This window comes from Manis pentadactyla, chromosome 2 (assembly GCF_030020395.1).
Source record: "Manis pentadactyla isolate mManPen7 chromosome 2, mManPen7.hap1, whole genome shotgun sequence".
Taxonomy (NCBI): domain Eukaryota; kingdom Metazoa; phylum Chordata; class Mammalia; order Pholidota; family Manidae; genus Manis; species Manis pentadactyla.
This window is the reverse complement of record NC_080020.1, coordinates 197,885,864-197,903,159: the sequence shown is the minus strand read 5'-3', so window position 1 is coordinate 197,903,159 and position 17,296 is coordinate 197,885,864. Positions and strand designations below refer to the sequence as shown.

The 17,296-nt window shown below is 38.7% G+C and overlaps 1 protein-coding gene and 1 long non-coding RNA gene across 4 annotated transcripts in view; one reads left to right on the top strand and one right to left on the bottom strand.

The window, feature by feature from the left end:
* Positions 1–1,159: 1,159 nt before the first annotated feature.
* On the bottom strand, positions 1,160–5,038 carry LOC118932429 (uncharacterized). The gene is made up of 3 exons (XR_005032776.2): positions 4,920–5,038; positions 3,056–3,168; positions 1,160–2,629 (listed from the first exon to the last, which is right to left on the bottom strand). It is a non-coding gene; the product is annotated as an uncharacterized LOC118932429 (long non-coding RNA).
* SOCS5 (suppressor of cytokine signaling 5) overlaps positions 4,979–17,296 on the top strand; it is a 63,839-nt gene continuing 51,521 nt past the window's right edge. Inside the window, exon 1 of one of the 3 annotated variants that reach the window (XM_036925859.2) lies at positions 4,979–5,145. The gene's annotated coding sequence lies outside the window, so the exon portion shown is untranslated. Of the gene's footprint in view, positions 5,146–5,249; positions 5,475–5,665; positions 5,688–17,296 lie in introns of those variants that run through there. The other 2 variants (XM_036925858.2, XM_036925860.2) reach the window with 2 other exon arrangements.

Below are 17,296 nucleotides of genomic sequence, written 5' to 3'. Positions count from 1 at the left end.
TAACTATTTAATTATGATGGCAATAAACAATTATAAAAAGAAATAAAAATGTTATGATTGGCTTTTGAAGAAATGTTGTAGAAAGTGGGCAGAGTTAAATGAGAGAACATTATTCTATTAAAAAAATGGTAATTTATGTCTCAAACTAATCTAGGCAACAATAAGCAGGCCCAGGCACTGTGTTAGGTAGAAGGGATATTAAGAGGACCAGATTCTAGTTTTGTACTCAAAAGAGTTCAAAACCTTTCAGAAGATACAGCTTGTAATTAAAATATCCAATAGCTGTATAGTGCACACCACATTCACATTTATAATTACTTCATTTGATCACCACAAGAGTCCTGTGAAGTAGGGTATTATAGTTATTATTGCAATGTTAGAGATTAAATAACTGAGGCTCAGAGATGTTATATGATTTGTCTTGGATGGCACAGCAAGTAAGGAATGAGATTTTTAAGTTAGACCCAGATCTTCTGACTCAGCTCTTCTGTTCTAGTTCACCACTATATCTATTCAATGTGGTAAACATGTGCAACATGCTATGGGAGATCAAGTGTAACAGAGAGAACACTGACTGGGAGAGGTCTGGAAAGACTTCACTGAGGAAAACTGGGCTGAACAGTGTTCAGGTGGAGGCAGCACATTTGAGACCAAGATCTGATGAAAAGCACAGAAGATGAAAATGTATAGCATGCTCTCTGGGAAAGTTTCAGGGAAGGAATCCAGAAGGCGAGGTTTGGGCCATACTGTGGAAGATTTTTAGTACCATTTTGTATGTAGTTGGGTCCCTGAAAGCAGAGAATGCAAACAGGTGGATCTGGGTTTTCAAAAAGAGAATTAAAGTGGCAGATAGGTGGATGAATTGGAGCACAGAGAAACAAGTTGGGAGTTTTTGTAATCGTGCAGGCAAGATAAGTGTCTGATTGAGGATAGTGGAAGTGGAAAAGACTGATTAAAGAATGTTCAAGTACATTAGAATCACTTTTTGCGAGAGGAGTAAAGATTATTTTTAAAAATTTCTAGTTAATGTGACCTGGTAGATGACAATTACCTCAACCAAACTGAAGAAACAGAAAAATGGCTTGAGATGGGACCTGCAGGTGGGAGATGGGGGCTTTTTTGTATCTAAGATAAAGTATTTCTTAATCTTTTAGTCGTGTTTGGTTTGAAGTACCTGTCTGTAACATCAGGTAGGTATGTCAAGTAAGTAGCTAAAAATATGGGCCTGGACTTTGAAAGCAAGGTTAAAGCTGGAGATCTAGATCTTTGCAGTCATCAAGTTAACAAGTCATATTAAAATTCCTACAGCAAAAAGGACACATGGGACCTTTTTTGAAGTGATGAAAATGTTCTATTTCATGATTATGACAGTGGTTACAAGGATATACATGTCTCAAAACAGATCAAACTATACAATTCAAATGTGTGCATTTTATTGAATCTTACATCCCTTAAAAACCCACTAAAAATAGTAGAAATGAACTGCCTTATACAACATAGTATGTGCTAGTCTTCAAAAATTGTAATCAAGTATTTTGGGAAAAAGAATAGGAAATTGTTCTACACACATCATTTAAAAACAAGTGATTGGCAGGCAGCAAGGGAAACTGCTATGGTTTCAATTGTTCCAAAAAGCCAGTGCTAGATGTGCCAGTTTATGAGCCATTTGGGTGTTCTCCATTCAAAAACTTATTCCCTCCCCAAACCATTCCTCTCCATTCTCAGTTCACCCTTATACCACCTGGGTTGGTTTCTGCATTTGGTGTCACTGAGACAATAAAGGTACTTGAAGAATATAATATGACTCATAGCTGAACAAGAAATTGCTCCTTATTGATTGATTTTAGGCTTCTAGCCAATTTGGCTTCCTCATTTGGCATCATTCCCTCAGCAATACTTCTGAATTGTCCTTTCAGTTTAAAATCTGCTTTGTACTAAAAAAACTTTTAAAATTTGATAGAAAGGGGTAAAATCTGATACCTATATTCATCTGCCAATGTGGACACATTCACCATGAGTATACAATCACCAAATCTGTGTTTTGCATATAGAATCTCAATTCTGTCATTTACTGTCTTTGAGATCTTGAAGAAAAGGAAGGTAATAAAAAACCTATCTTGCAGGGTGGTGTGGACTAAGTCAGACAGCATATATGAAAATGCTGAGCATGGTATTGAGTAGGTACTCAATAATAGGAAGACATCTTGTCAAGCCTGACTATACTTTTTGAATTATCATAAATTTCTTGAAAGTAGATACAGTCTTCCTGGAGCTTGGTACTCCCATGCTAATATATCCTCAACAGACATTGATCAAGAACCGGCAGATCAAGGATAGAGCTGAAAAAGATTTACACAATAAATCATAGACAAGGAGAGATCATTTTAGAGAGATGGAAATAAAAGAACTTCATTCAGAAGCGGTGGCAAAGGTCTTCCTTTACATTTCCTCTTTCCATTCATTTAAAATTTTAACTTGCCAAAAAGAAGGGACAGAAGGTCTCATCTTGATGAGTGGAGCTCCAAGACTGTGTGCCAATACACCTGGTATTAATTCATGTCAGCTGGGAGAGGAGCTTGGCTTCTCAGTGTTTTACTACTGTGGTTTCCTGGGCTGGGCAGCTGGGTGCCTAATAATGATAAAAACCATAATAATACTTCATAATTATGCACTGCCTTTTGCCAGAACTTGGATTTAATTACAGTGACTGTGATGGAACTGGCAACATCTCGCTCCCTGTTGGGGTGCAATACCCAAGGGTCTGGAAATACAAAGTAAAGTGGCAACTGCAGCCTTCTCCTGCAAGGCCTCTCCTGGCAATTCACCCAGAATGCTCTGGGTGTGGAGCTTGTCATCAGAAACCAAGAGTAATTTTAAGCTGCCCATGTGAACTTGACACTGTCAGTGGTGTTTATGAAGCAACTACTGCCGCATATGGCACACAGCATCATGGAATACAAGGCCTGGAAGGGACCAAAACAGGTTGTCTCTTTCATAACCCTGCCCCTGACATAAAGCACTACTGCCACTACACTCTAGTAGTGAGTTCACTGACTTTTCCATCAAGATTTCGGCTGGAGATGCTTTTGTGGTGGTCTGATTCAGGTATTAAGGGATTCACCAATTCATTTACCACTCATTTGTGAGCACCTGTTCTGAGCCAAGGCACTGTGGAGACACAAAGATGTATAAGGTATGATCCCTGCCCTCAAAGTAGCTTGTCTTCCAGTTGGGGGATTTGTATTCAGACAACCATAATATAGAGGGAAGCCCTCGCAGATTAAACGAAATGAAATTAGGACTCTAAGTGAAAGGATCAGGGCTATCTTCTCTCTGAGTACAAGAAGAAAAGATGAGAAGGAGTAGGGGGTAGGGGTGGGAGGGACTAAGGTGAGGAGTTGGGCAACAACTTGGGAGGTTCTTACAGGTTTCCCTGTTTGTTTTTGTCATCTAGCACGTACCCCCTAAATTATCTTGTTTATTTACTAATTTACTCATACACTGTTTGTCTCACCCTATTCAGGAACCCTGTCATTTTTGTTTACCACTATATCCTGACCATCTCAAACAATGCCTGCCACAAGGTAAAGTACTCAGTAAATACTGGCCTAATGAATAAATGACCCAGATGTTGAAACGGAGAGGAAAGGGCATTTAGAAATGCAGTCAACACGACAAGGTTAGAAAAAGTAGGGAAGTGTTACAGCAGTGAGGTAGTAGCATGGAGGACTTCTCACAGATTTCTGATTTGGGTGGGTGAGTAGATGGTAATGTTATCAAAGAAGATAAGGAACAGAGGGGAAGGAGAAGGTTTTGTGGACTTCCGAGGGTATTTGAGTTCTCATCTGGACATGTCACAGTGAGGTTCAAGTGAAGATGTTTGAAAACACTTGCAAATGCACATCTGGACCTTATTAAATGTACACTCAAGCATCCAAATGGTTAGATCACTGAGTGTGCAGTAGGATGACTATCTACCTACTGAGGAAAGGACTGAGCATCAGATCCTGGGACTCTAAATGCCAAGAGAGAACAGATTTAGGAAGATTAACTGAAGAGAAAGACAATCTGAAGGTTTATAGCCTCAAGGAAACTGAGGTGAAGGGTGCACTGGGGAGAAAAAACTTCAAGAAGGGTGTGGTCCATAGAACCTACTACAATAGAGGTCAAATAAGAACTAAAAAGTGACCCTTGAACTTGGTTATATGGATGACACTGGTAGCCTCAAGCGTACTTTCAGTGGACTAGGAGTATAATTTAACCTGTGAATTGAAAAGGATGAGAGCTAGAGAGGCAAGTTTTATGTTTTGTCGTTTTCGTTTTCTTAAACTTTGAAGGCCTTGTAACCTGATCACGGGTATGTCAAACACGGAAGTAGTTAAGTTTGTGAATGACAAGGTTTCTAAAGGCCAGATAGAAAGAGTTCTGCCAGTGTCACAGTGTCTCAACTAAGCTTCTACCCTTCAGCCATTTCTAGGGCGAGGGCCCTTCCACATAAAGTGCAGGCAAAAAGTGGGAAACAAACACCCCTCAATCCGATCTGTGAGTCATGTTTGTGACAGCTGGGAGTGGGATGGAAATACTTGAATTAAATGAAGTGCCAGTTTCCCGTGGATGTTGGAATTTACTAACTGGGCGGCTCCATATTGGAGGGTGCTTGGAAGACTCATTCACATTTTCCAACACGGCACTCACGCCCTCCATTCATCATTTTTCCTTTTCCCTAACAGAGTTGAAGCCAGGTACAAAACTTCCTCCCTTCTCCCACCTCAAATAGACCTTCCACTCCGAAGCCCACCAAAGGCTCTTCTCAGCCACGTGATCCTCCTCAGCCTCCGTGACTCGCATCCGCAGACCCCTCCTCTCGGGCCGCCCGCTTTACCCCGCCCCTTATGCCCACGTGACCTCCTCTCTCCCACCTGACTGGCTCCTCCTTTCCCCCCGGTCCAGACACGGCCGCCGTCGCAGCTGCCCGACTCCAAAATGGCAGCCGCGCTTAGCGCGCATCCGAGCTACCGGACCTCCCTGACTCCTGGGCCACCCATTTCTCGCTCCCTGCCTTCTTCCTTCGGCCTTCACTCACACGCCTCCGGATTGGCCACCAGGAATCCCGCCCCTCCAGAGCCTCGCCTGCTATTGGTCACGGTAGGCTGCCCTTCAGAGAGGCGTGCCCCCGCCGCCCCCCGCCCCGGGAGGTATTTTCCATTCCGGTGGGGGTTGGGGGAGGGGGAGGGGAAAGGGTGAAGTGGGGAGGCGGCCGGGAAAGGGGGTGGGGGCCTGACCGGGGCATCCGGCGGAGCTGGGGTCCTCAGGCTCCGCACAGAGGAAGCGAGACTGCGCTTGCTAGGGTAGTCGGAGGGGACGGGACGGGACCGGCGGGCGGTGGACTTGCCCTCTCGGTGACTGCGCTGTCCGGGCCCGTCCTGCCTGGCTGCAGGTGCCCCTGGATGAGGCCGCCCCGAGCGCCCCGACCGGTGAGTGTCCCTGCGGCCCGCGCCCTGCCCGGCCGGCGCCCGCTCCCCAGTCCCTGCGCCGCAGTTAGCGGCCGACTCTCCTTTCCCCGGTACCCGTGCCTGGCGCAGTCTGCCTCCGGCCGGCGCCTCCACACCCCGGGCGGAGGCAGCGCCGGCCCTCTGGCCGGGAAGAGGACGTCGGGCGGGGGAAGGCGAGTCCGGGCCTCAAGCCGGGTGCAGACCGCGCCGCGCGTAGTGGGACCTTGCGCTTAGTAGGCTCTCGAGGCATTTCTGTAGGATTGTTTCTACGGTTGGAGGAACGCGGGCATCTGAGGGGAAGGGGGTCGTCCGGTCCAGTAGGAGGGCGCTCGTGATCAGAGTCGGGAGGTGGCCGCGGAGACTAGGGGCAGTTGCGAGCGCTCTAGGTAAGGGGACACCGGCCAGGTCAGTTGGGGCTCCTCGGCTCCGGTCTGGGGGTCCTCAAGGTCGAAGAGAAGAGGTCCACTGGGAGATGGAGAGGGAACTGGACAGCTTGGATGGGGGAAGTGACTGGAGCACCTCCGAGGGTTTAACCCGAAGTGGAAAGGGATGCGCAGGCGGGGAAGACCCTTTTGCGACAACTTGGGCTGCTGAGATTCTCTGGTGCGGGATTTGGGCATTCAAGTAGCTGAAACGAAGTGACTTTATGGAGAGGGAGTTGCATTTTAAAAAGGACTCTGATAAACAGTTTAAGTAGGTTCTGAACTTTGAAAGGCTGGGGAATTGGAGTCAAAAGGTGAATTTTGGCATTTTTCTACTGGCATTTTGGCATTCCAACAAAAAGTGGCTTGCTGCTGGACCTTGTCAGTTATCTTTTATTTTAAAATGTATGTATGTTTGATGGTATTGTACCAGTTGCTAGTTTTGCTAGAAGTTCTCATAACTGCACCTTGAAACTCTTGCAGCAGTCTCTCCAGTTACTGAAAATCCTTTCTTCAGGTCTCTCCACCTATGGAAGTGGCTTACTTCTTCCCAGTTTAACATTTAGAGCGGACTGTACTATTAAGGTTCGATCCTGGCTTTTATTCTACAGGATTCATAAGTAATTCGCATGCTTTCTTTCCCTTTCTTTAAATTGTTTCATTACAAGGTCATGCAAAATTGAACTACACATTCTGGAGCAGTTTTAAGATACTTTAAATTTTAAGTGTTGAACTGGGAAAATGTTGGTAAGCTAGTAGCTCTAGAAAGTAATGCTAAAATCAGGTTGAGTTTTATAACAGTTGGGAGTCTTACTGTCAGATGCATAGCTTAATTTTAATAATCTTGTATTTGCATAACACTCTTGAGAATAGGTTAGGAACACAGAAGATGCATACCTGGGTTATGCAGTGGCAGTCCACAGAAGCCAACTCTGGCACCCCATGGAGGTTCTTCATGTCACTGAGAAGAGGAAGCTGTGAATTGCACAGCTAGATCTTTCGTCTTTTTTAATAATCTGCCTAATCATATGTGTGTTATTTTACCATTTCTCACAGTTTACAAAACGGAAGGTTTTTTTTTTTTAATGGAGTAGTTGAATGTATGAGAAAATTTTGTAGCTTCTAGCTTGCCTTTTAATGTAATTCATCAGTCAGGGAAAAATTTTCTGCAAAAAGGTGTTAATATTTTCAGTTGGCGCCTTTGTGGTTCTTGAATAACTAATGGATAATTACATTTTTTTCTCCCTATTGTCCTTGAATTTTACTATTCGTCCTTAGGGAGAATGTACTGGCACACAAAACAGTAGCCTAAAATATTGAAACCTAACACCTTTTAACATATAATAGCTTCCACCTTGAGACTCTTCTATGGCAAACCAGTGGTTGGGAAAGCTTTCCCCCTATCATCTTTGTTTAGAATGGGCTGTTCTTTCCTTTTGTTGAACTAAGGAAAAAATCATGTTTAATGCCTGCAAATGGTAATAACTAAACAGAATGAAAATGGGGAGCTTGGAGAAAAGATGTATGTGTATGAGTCACATTTCTTTTAGAGCTGGAAGAGTAGACCATGGAGGTGCTTATTTTGCAAATCAGGAAAACAAGGCCCAGAGCAGTGGAAGAGACTAAATTGCTAGTTAGTGACAGAGCCAGGATTGGCGGGCAGGTCTCTGGACTCTAGTGCAGGGTTTTTCTACTTTATCACCTTCACATTGTTGATTCCTGAAGCATTCTAGTGCCAACTATAAGTGATTTTTGGATTATTTGTAATAATAAATAAATTGCTTCTAAGGATGGGGGAAGCTTGAGTTGACTACTTTTATACATGAAATGATATAAATTGAATGAGCTTTTATTGAAAAGTTTAAAACAATGTGCTGCATTGTAACTGGAAGTACTGATATTTCCTTCATTGCAAAAAGACAGACTGTCATTTAGATTAAAATATTAGATGAATTCTTAGAGTAGGCTAGTGTTCTAGCATTTTTATGCTAAAAATTAATTGCTTCAAAGATTCTTAGAAATCTAAAAGCTCTTATATTTTCAAAGTAAATTACATGAAAATTCTTATTTTCAGTAAGTAGGGGGGGTTATGTTAAAATGGATTTTAGTACCTTTAAATAGAGCGGCAGTAGAATTACATAATTATGGAAACAAATTTCTATCATAGTTGTAATAGAGAAGGACTTGATTTGTATCTCACCACTTAATAATATTATGATCCCCAGCAAGTGATTTAACCACTTTGTACCTAGGTTTCCTCATTGGTGAAGTGAAGGTAATGTAAGTACCTACCTCATAGGGTAGTGGTGAGCATTAAAAGTGCTTCCTTAGCACAAAGTAAACATGCAACAAATACTAGACATTAGTCTTTATGGTTCATTAGGCACTTGTATGCCCATTTGTTTCTTTGCTGTTAAGGGAGTCACTTTGAGGTTACAAAAAATTTCTAGATAATACATGATCAAAAAGTCATCTGTCTTAAGGGGCACTTAGTGCAAATGATGCCCTCATGTAAGTTTGTTTTTTTCTCCTTTCTGGCTCACCTTGGAACTTTAATTAGGTATGCATATCAAATTAGAGTGAATGTGGTTTGTTTGTTTTTTCCTAAATGTTGCAGGGTCATTTCCTAAATGACCCTTGTTGCAATTTCATTATTCTAGAACCAAAATATTAATGATTGATTTGCAGGTATTCTAGTGAAAAATACAGGGAGTTCTAGGTGCCTTTTGGGTAAACTTAGGTGAGGAAAGCAGGGTCTGTTATTAATTGCAACCCCTTTCTGCCATTGGAGCTATGAGAAAATCAATGTTTTGATAACTTCATTCATTAAACTCTTAGGTTTTAGTGATACAATTTGTGTAACTCCAATTTTGTAACATTTTGTTCTTTTTAATTTGCTGAAACCTAGGTCTAATTAGTGTCAGGAGTATGTGTTTTAGCAAATGTTGGTGATGGTGGACTTCTTCTGGGTATTCTTTGGTTGCGCCTTATCAGGTTCTTCTATTGCTTTTATAACAGCTTGTCTTCGTTTGCAGTCCTGTTTACTGTGATTCTCATGCATCTTTGTGGTCTTTCCTTCTCATATGTTTACCTCTTGCCACACATGTAACTTCTTACTATCGGCAATACATGATCATGCTTAGCTTTTTTATGCCTCCTTTAAAACATTAATTTCAATTATTTTTAAGTATATGTCACACAATATTTTTAAATTGCCCTTATTTTTAGAGTTTTACTGAATTGAGTCCGTTTGACAGGTTAGAGATTAAAATGGGGAACAAGTTATAGCTCAAAAGCATTTTTATTATGCCAGTAATAGATTCTTATTATTTTTAGATCTCAGGCAGGCATTCTGTTTAGTCTGAAGTAATGCTAGCAGGGAGGTCTAAGGGAGTTACATGGAACCATCAGAAGTTTCCAGGGTCATATTTTTCTTTCATTGATACAGAGTTTTAATGTTTGAGAGTGACCAACTCCTAATCATCTTTTGATGAACTACTATAATAAAGATTATGAGATGGTTACAACTTATTGGACATTTTTGTACTTGTGACATTTTGTACTTGTGCTGTTAGGAATTTTGTAGAACTCAGACATGCAGAACCTATCTTCAGGTCTATTACATAATCTAATTATGTGAATAAAATAGTTAAGGATGGTTTCCAAAGACATCAAAAATAACTATAATAAAATATAACCAAACATTACTCAATTTTTCATTAAGTTGGAGTTTTCTTTATATACTTAAAAACAATGATGGCATTGTGAATTGCCTGTTAGTCATATTTAAAATTCATGGATACATGAACTGAACAGATATGGACCATGCGGACTGTTTTCTTAGCTCTAGTGTAGATGTTTGAGAATGACAGGGAAAGTATGAGTCATTTGCTTTGTCCAACTTAATAAATTCTTCATCTGGGTTAGCCAACTATACTACTTTTTAAAGGGAAAAAGGGCTTTTGAGTCTGGTTAGAGCAGAAGTAATCTTGAAGGGTAACTGGCTGGCCTGTTGATTCATCTTACTGTTGGGTAAATTTACATTTGAGTACTTTAACTGAGAATTAGTTACTTGCCTTACTCTGTATGTGGGTGACAAGTTGTAAGGAATTACATTATTACCGAATACAGTATAGTGAGAATGAAGTTCCCTAGGTTCTGTAATGGTCCATGAGCATTTTACTCAGATGATGTTTTGACACCAAAATTAAATTAAAAACTTTTTTTTTACTTTGATGAGATGTCATACAGTAATCTTTTATCAAAGCTAATAAGAGGAAACAGTGAAGAAAATAATTTTGAAAAAATTATTTTGGAAATGGGCTTATCTGCTCTGGGATTGTCTTCAGACTTTCTTATTTTATTTGAAACCACTATAATAGGAATAATATCCAGTCTTTCTATTCTGACCAAGGTTTTTCAGTTAGAGGTAGTGATCAAGTATTGATATGCTGTATTTCAAGCAACTGAAAATGATAGTTGCTTATTTAAATAACATATATACTTCAAAGAGGATATGAAAGAGTGATGGAATGGGAATGATTAGGGAACTGAACTTCAAGACTGTGTAAATGGTGGATAGTCAGAGGAAGGAAAATTAAGATAAGAATTGGAAGTTGGAAAGAGAAAAATGTTGAGGAAAACCAGGATTTTGTACTTTAGCCCTAGCCTCGAAGCTAGGTTCTACAGATTATCATGTCTTTGTGTCAGGAAAATTGCTGAAGTATATTCTATAATTAAAGGTTAAATTTACTAAACATTAAATATAATCTTCTGGGAGAAGTCCAAGTAAGTACTCTGTTAAGGGTTAAAATATGCATGTAGCCAAAGGGGAGGTGATATATCTAATTATTTATTTAGTGTTTGACTTCAGTTATTAACGTGAGACAACAGTCCAGCTGCATTAATTACCCTTCAGGTGATCAGTGCTGGGACCAGTTTTATTTAACATTTTTATAAGTGATTTAAAAGACAGACTGGCAGTGAAAGTTGCCAGATTTGCAGCTGACTCTGTGCGCTGTTCCAGATAGTTAAAAGTCAAGCCAACAAGGGAGAAGCTACAGGAACACCCTTTGATGAGTTTTTGTATGGCAGAGAAAAAGATAATGCATTTAGGAAGAGATATTCCAAATTATATTTATAGGACCTGAGTTGTAACCCAGGAAGGGGATCCAGAAGTCATGGAGATAACTTCCTTGAAGGCATTTACTGTAGTTGCTACTGGCCCACAAAATCCAAGAACATGCTGCAGGTTCTTGGGTGTGGGTCTGAAAACAAATGATGTACATAAAAGTAATTATAAAAGGGGTTACCGTTTCTTAACTCTTTGTTATGTTCCAGGCGAAGTGATTCAGAAAGGTAGGTGACATTATCCAGTTTATCAAAGAGGAAATTTTACTCAGGAGGTTAAGTGACTTCCAGGTTAGCCATTTGGGAGTTGGGACTAAGGCCCTGGTGTTCTGTTAGTCCTAAATATTGCTCAGTACACTAGAAGGTATCTCTTAAAACTAATAGTAGTTTAATTTGGACTTTATGAAACGCTCTTTTATTGTTACACTGTGACAGCTTTGGATGTCATTACCACATGAGATTTTATCTAGATATTTTGAGAGGATTTGGAGACATTCCTTAAATTCCTAATTTTTAAAGAAAGCTCCAGGGAATGTTTTGGTGTACAGTTTTACCCTCAAGATTGTTAAATCAGTGCTGGCCACCCATAAGATGTTTCTCCTGTTGACTTTATAAAATGCTGGATCATTAATGGGCATTAAGAAACATAACTTTAGTTAATAAGAAAAATATTACTGGATAGAAGTGACACCAGAGTAGGAGTCCAGAGACCAGGATTCTTCTAGTGGTTATGAAAAACCTAAGATAGTATTGATACAGGCATAACATTCTTGCTCTGGGAGTAGAGGAAGGCTTGAGCTATGTCTTGAGAGACGAACAGGTGAAGAGAGATTGTGAAATCTTTGGCAGAGGGAATAGCAGTATGTTAGATTAGTAAGTGAATGGTTTTGAACTGCAGTTTCCTAGAATTTAAGTTAAAATAGAAGAAAGTTTCTTACTTTATTTGTAAGGACAGCATCTGCTGTTTATAAACCGTTTTACACACACACACACACACACACTCACTTTATTTACATTTGTTGATTTCGGAGTCCCCAAAAAACGTGTTTGGGAGAACTAAGTGAGTAGGTATATGTGAAAATGCTTTATAAGTTTCTAAGTGCTCTACTAAAGAGGGTGATAGAGAACTGATGTTCTTGTGAGGGTGGACGAAGAGGATGCTGTGAAAACAGCAGAAGGAGAAAAGTACAGGAGGAAAAACAGCAGAAGTGGGGAAAGGAAGTTTACTGATGAAAAAAGGGAAAAAGATCGATGTCAAGAAACTAAATTATAGATCTCTTTGTGCCTGTCAGTCAAAAAGAGGGTAATAAGTCTAGAACTGAAGACTTTTAACATTAAATTTACTGTAAGGAAAAAGCTCAGCAGGTAGATAAGACATTTTTTTCACTTTTCCATTTAGTCTACACTGATCGTGTTAATAAGGTTATGAAAATAACCTAATGAGAGTTGGTTGTATTGTCTGATTGTTTCTTCACCCATTACTTTTGTACAGATTTAGCTAATGCCTTTAAATAGTATAAGGGTGGTCATAAAAATAAAATAAGCTGGATGAGTTACTGTTTTTTTAGATTATTAACAATGAAAGGCCATAGTGTGTTTAAGGAGAAGGGTATAGTTTGATCTGTCAAAATGAATGCAAAAGAAAAATAGGACATCAGACTAGAACCAAGGTAGAATGGGAACAAATTGTGATAATCTCATATGCATACTAGGAGTATGGATTTTTATTTTGTTTCATAGGTGGGGAAGTGACACAAATAATTTGGTGTTTTAGAAAACTGATTATAGCCGTAATAAAGAGAATGGTCTAGAGGAACAGAGATTGGAGACATTAATTCACCAAGTAATACACATAGCAAGGTAAGTGAATGAGGCATTCTCTCTGGCCAGCAGTAGGTAGATCCTGTCAAGGATGCCACTTAAGGACCTGCCCTAGTTTAGGAAGGAGATGATGATGGTCTGAATTAAGAAATTTGTAGTGGGGATAGAAATAAGAGCACTACTTTCAGAGATATTTAGGACTTTAAGTCCTCCAGAGTTGGTTAGTGTTTAGAGGTGATAGAAGTGAGAATGAATCTAAGGTCCCTGACTTGGCAGTAGGACACTATGTGCATGTTTAAGAGAGGGTAAGTACTGTATTTGTTTCAGGTAAAGAGTTTTTAGATAAGTGTAACTTTTTTAGGTAAGTAATAACATGACCATGATATTAGTTGGAAATGTAGATCTAGCTCAGGAGTATGATCAGGTTTATAGATATTATTTGGAAGGCAAGAAGTTTATAAAGCAAATAATGACCATACCTTCTAAATAATTATGTAGAACAAAAAGTAACTGCCAATACTGGCACTTGGTTCAACAAGAATGTAGACATTTTTAAATATTTACCCTTTACCCTCCTGTAGTCAAATCCCCACCACCTAGCCTTGCAGAAAATATATATAGAAATATTTGCTACCAGAAAGCCAGAAATACTTTAGTATCTTTAAACAGTGTATCCAGTACAACACAGGGAATTTGTTGGCAAATGCACTTCGGTATTCCTCACCTAAAGACTTATTTTTGGAATCTTGTTTGCTTCTTTGGGCTTGTAAGATAGTCTGAACTGATACTGAAGCCTGAAGTTTTTTTTCACCTTTAAAGTCTGTTCCAGAGCAGCCCTAATCAACAATCTATTTGCCTTTCTTTTTCTCTTACCCTCCAGCCCTATAGGGCTTAGGGCTCTGGCAAACAGAAAGCATTCCAAGAGGGAAAAGTAAAAATGGCACAAAAGAAAGAACCTTGAAGAGGACTGTAATCTTTTCAGTTCTCTTCCAAAGGGTCTGCTCTCTAAGCCAGAGGATGGAGTTGGTGAGTCATTAAGATGAGATGTCCAAATTCAGTAAAATAAATACATCTATTAGGAGCAAGATCTTCAAGTGCTGAGGGAATTTGGAAAGAATCTGAGGTGGTTTAGCACTTAGTGGAAAGGATGAGTTTGGGGTTCAGTTTTAAAGGAGGTAGAAAGGCAAGGCTATGCAGTGAGAGGAAAAATAGCACTATTCAGCAGTGGGGAAAACAGCACCAAGGAAATAGACCAAGGAAGAAAAAGCAAAGGAACTGGTGAACAGGATTCCTTATTTAAAAGGTACAATTTGAGTTGGGATTAATGAGAAATTAGGAAGCTTAGATGATTGAAGACTAAAATTTGGAATTGGAACTCCTTGAAACAATTTAGTAGAATATTGAACATGAACAGAAAAGTAGTGTAACATTATTTGAACAAGCACTTATGGAAGATGACAGCTCTTCTATAGTTTATAATGTTTATGGCACTAATTTATAAACTACCTAAATTCCTTACATTTCCTCTTTTTATTTTATTATTATATATGTGCTTCTATAATCATGGTTCTCAAACTTTCCTGGGCCTAAAAATTATAGAAAGCTCTTGTTTAAAATATAGATTCATCTATGTTACATGTAACAGTAGTTAATTACTTTTATTTGCTGTCTAGTAGTCCATTGTACGGATATCCTGAATGTTATTCATCTGTTACTGTGGAAAGGGTTGGGTTGTTTCCAGTTTTCAACTGTTATGACTAAAGCTACTATGAACATTCTTGTACATGTATTCTTAACTCGTGGGTAAATACCTAGAAGTGGAACTGCTGGGTTATAGGATAGATATACGTTTAACATAATGAGAAACTGACAGAAAAATTTCCAACCTGGGTTTACCATTGTACACTCCTACCAGCAGTATTCCCTCTTCCTTAAGGTACAAAATTGATGTTCTTCCTCGCATGTTTGATAGAGTTCACCAAAGAAGCCATCTGACTCTAGAGGTTTCTGTGTGGAAACATTCTTAATTACGGATTCAAAAGAATGGGTATAAGACTGTTCAGATTTTCTGTTTCTTTTTATGCCAGTTTTGGTAATTTGTGTCACTTGAGGAATTTGTCCATTTCATCTAACCTATTGAATTTATTAGCTTGAAATAAATTATATACTTATGAAACAGTATTTACTTTTAATGTGGGTAGGATTAGTACTGATGTTCCCTTTCATTCCTGATTTTAAGTACATTTTCTCCTTTCCCCCTTGATTAGTTTAGTTAGCAGCTATCAATTTTATCAATCCTTTTAAATAATCAACTTTTGGGTTTGTTGATTTTCTCTGGTTTATCTGCTTTCCATTTCCTGATATGAGCTATCTCTCATTAATTCCTCCTTCCTCCTTACTTTGAGTTTAATTTGCTCTACCTTCTCTGGCTTTTAAGATGAAAGCTTAGACCGTTGATTTAAAATTTTACTTTAAAAATATTATCAGGATGCAGCTAGAGGGTATTATTCTCAGTGAAATAAGTCAGGCAGAGAAAGACAAATACCAAATGATTTCCCTCATTTGTGGAGTATAACAATGAAGCAAAACTGAAGGAACAAAATACCAGCAGACTCAGACTCCAAGAAGGGACTAGCAGTTACCAAAGGGGAGGGGAGCAGAGGGAGGGAGAAGGGAATTGAAGGGTATAATGATTGGTGCACATGGTGTGTGTGGGGTCACCGGGAAGACAGTGTAGCTCAGAGAAGGCAAATAGGGGACTCTGTGGCATCTTACTACACTGATAGACAGTGACTGCAATGGGGTATGGGGGGGACTCAATAATAAGGGTGAATGTAATAACCACATTGTTTTTCTTGTGAAACCTTCATAAGGAGTGTATATCAATGAGACCTTAATAAAAAAATTATCAACATTAAAAGCCATTGTCATTATCATTCCATGCAAAATATTTTCTAAATTTTTTTTGTTGTTAGAGAACATATTTAATGCCATTGTGGTCAGAGAACATACTCTTAATTTCAATTCATTCAAGCTTTTTGATTGTTTTATGGCCTAACATACGGTGTATCTTGGTGAATGTTCAATGTGTATTTGAGAAGAATGTGATTATCCTGTTGCTAGGTGAAGTATTCTGTAAATGTCAGTTAAGTTTGGTTGATCTTTGTATATCTTCTTCTATTTTTACTAATTTTCTGTCTACTTGTTTTATCAGTTACTAAGAGAGGAGAGTTGAAATTTTCACCACAATTTTGGATTTGTCTGTTTCTCCTTTCAGTTCTGTCAAATTTTGTTTCATGTTTCAAGCACTGTGACAGCACTTTTAGGTGCATGCACATTTAGGATTGTTAAATCTTGTTGGTGAATTGAGGTCCTCTATCATCATAAAATGTCCCTTTTTAACACTGGTGATTTTCCTTGTTTGGAAGTCTTTATGTCTGATACTACAATGACTTTTGATTAATATTTGCATGGTATATCTTTTTCTATTCTTTTGTTTTTAATCTATCATTACATTTAAAGTGAGTTTCTTGTAGACAGCATGTAGTTAGGTCTTGCTTTTATCCAATCTGACAATATATCTTTTAATTTGGTGGGTTTAGATTATGAGTTGGCAAACTATGGTTGGCAGACCAAACTCGACCTGCCGCCTACTTATGTAAATAAAGTTTTATTGGGGCACAATCATGTCCATTCATTTACATATTGTTTATGGTTGCTTTTGTGCCATGGTGACAAGGTTAGGTAATGGAGACAGAAATCATATGGTCCTCAAAACCTAAATTATTTTTTGGCTCTTTATAAAAAATATGACAACCTCTGGTTTAGACCATTAACAATTAATATAGTTATTGATATGGTTGGATTAAAATATACCATCTTACTTTTGTTTATTATTTGTTCTTTTTTCCTTGGTTTTTCTATCTGCATTTCTGTTATCTTGGTTTTGGTGGGTTATTTTTTATTATTCCATTTTATTTCTTACATGGTTTATAACGTATTTCTCTGAAAAAATTTTTTTCACTGGTGGCCCTTACAATTTAATTAACAGCCTGCCCTCAAATAATATTATAGTACTTCATGTGTACTGCAAGAATCTTACATAACAGCATAGTCCCAACTCCTCCCTCCCATCTTTTGTACTTTTTATGTCATTCATTTTGATCTTCTGCATGCTGTAACCCCATTGCTATTCTTTTTGCTTTTGTTAGGCACTACCTCTGAAAGTAAATAAAAATGAGAAAGACATCTTTAATATTCACTTTCACCATTTTTTTTTTTTTTTAATAATTATTTTTTATTGAAGGGTAGTTGACACACAGTATTACATTACATGAGTTTCAAGTGTACAACACAGTGGTAGAACATTTATATACATAATTCTAGGTTCCAGCTATCACCCTACCAGGCTGTTACAATATCTTGACTATA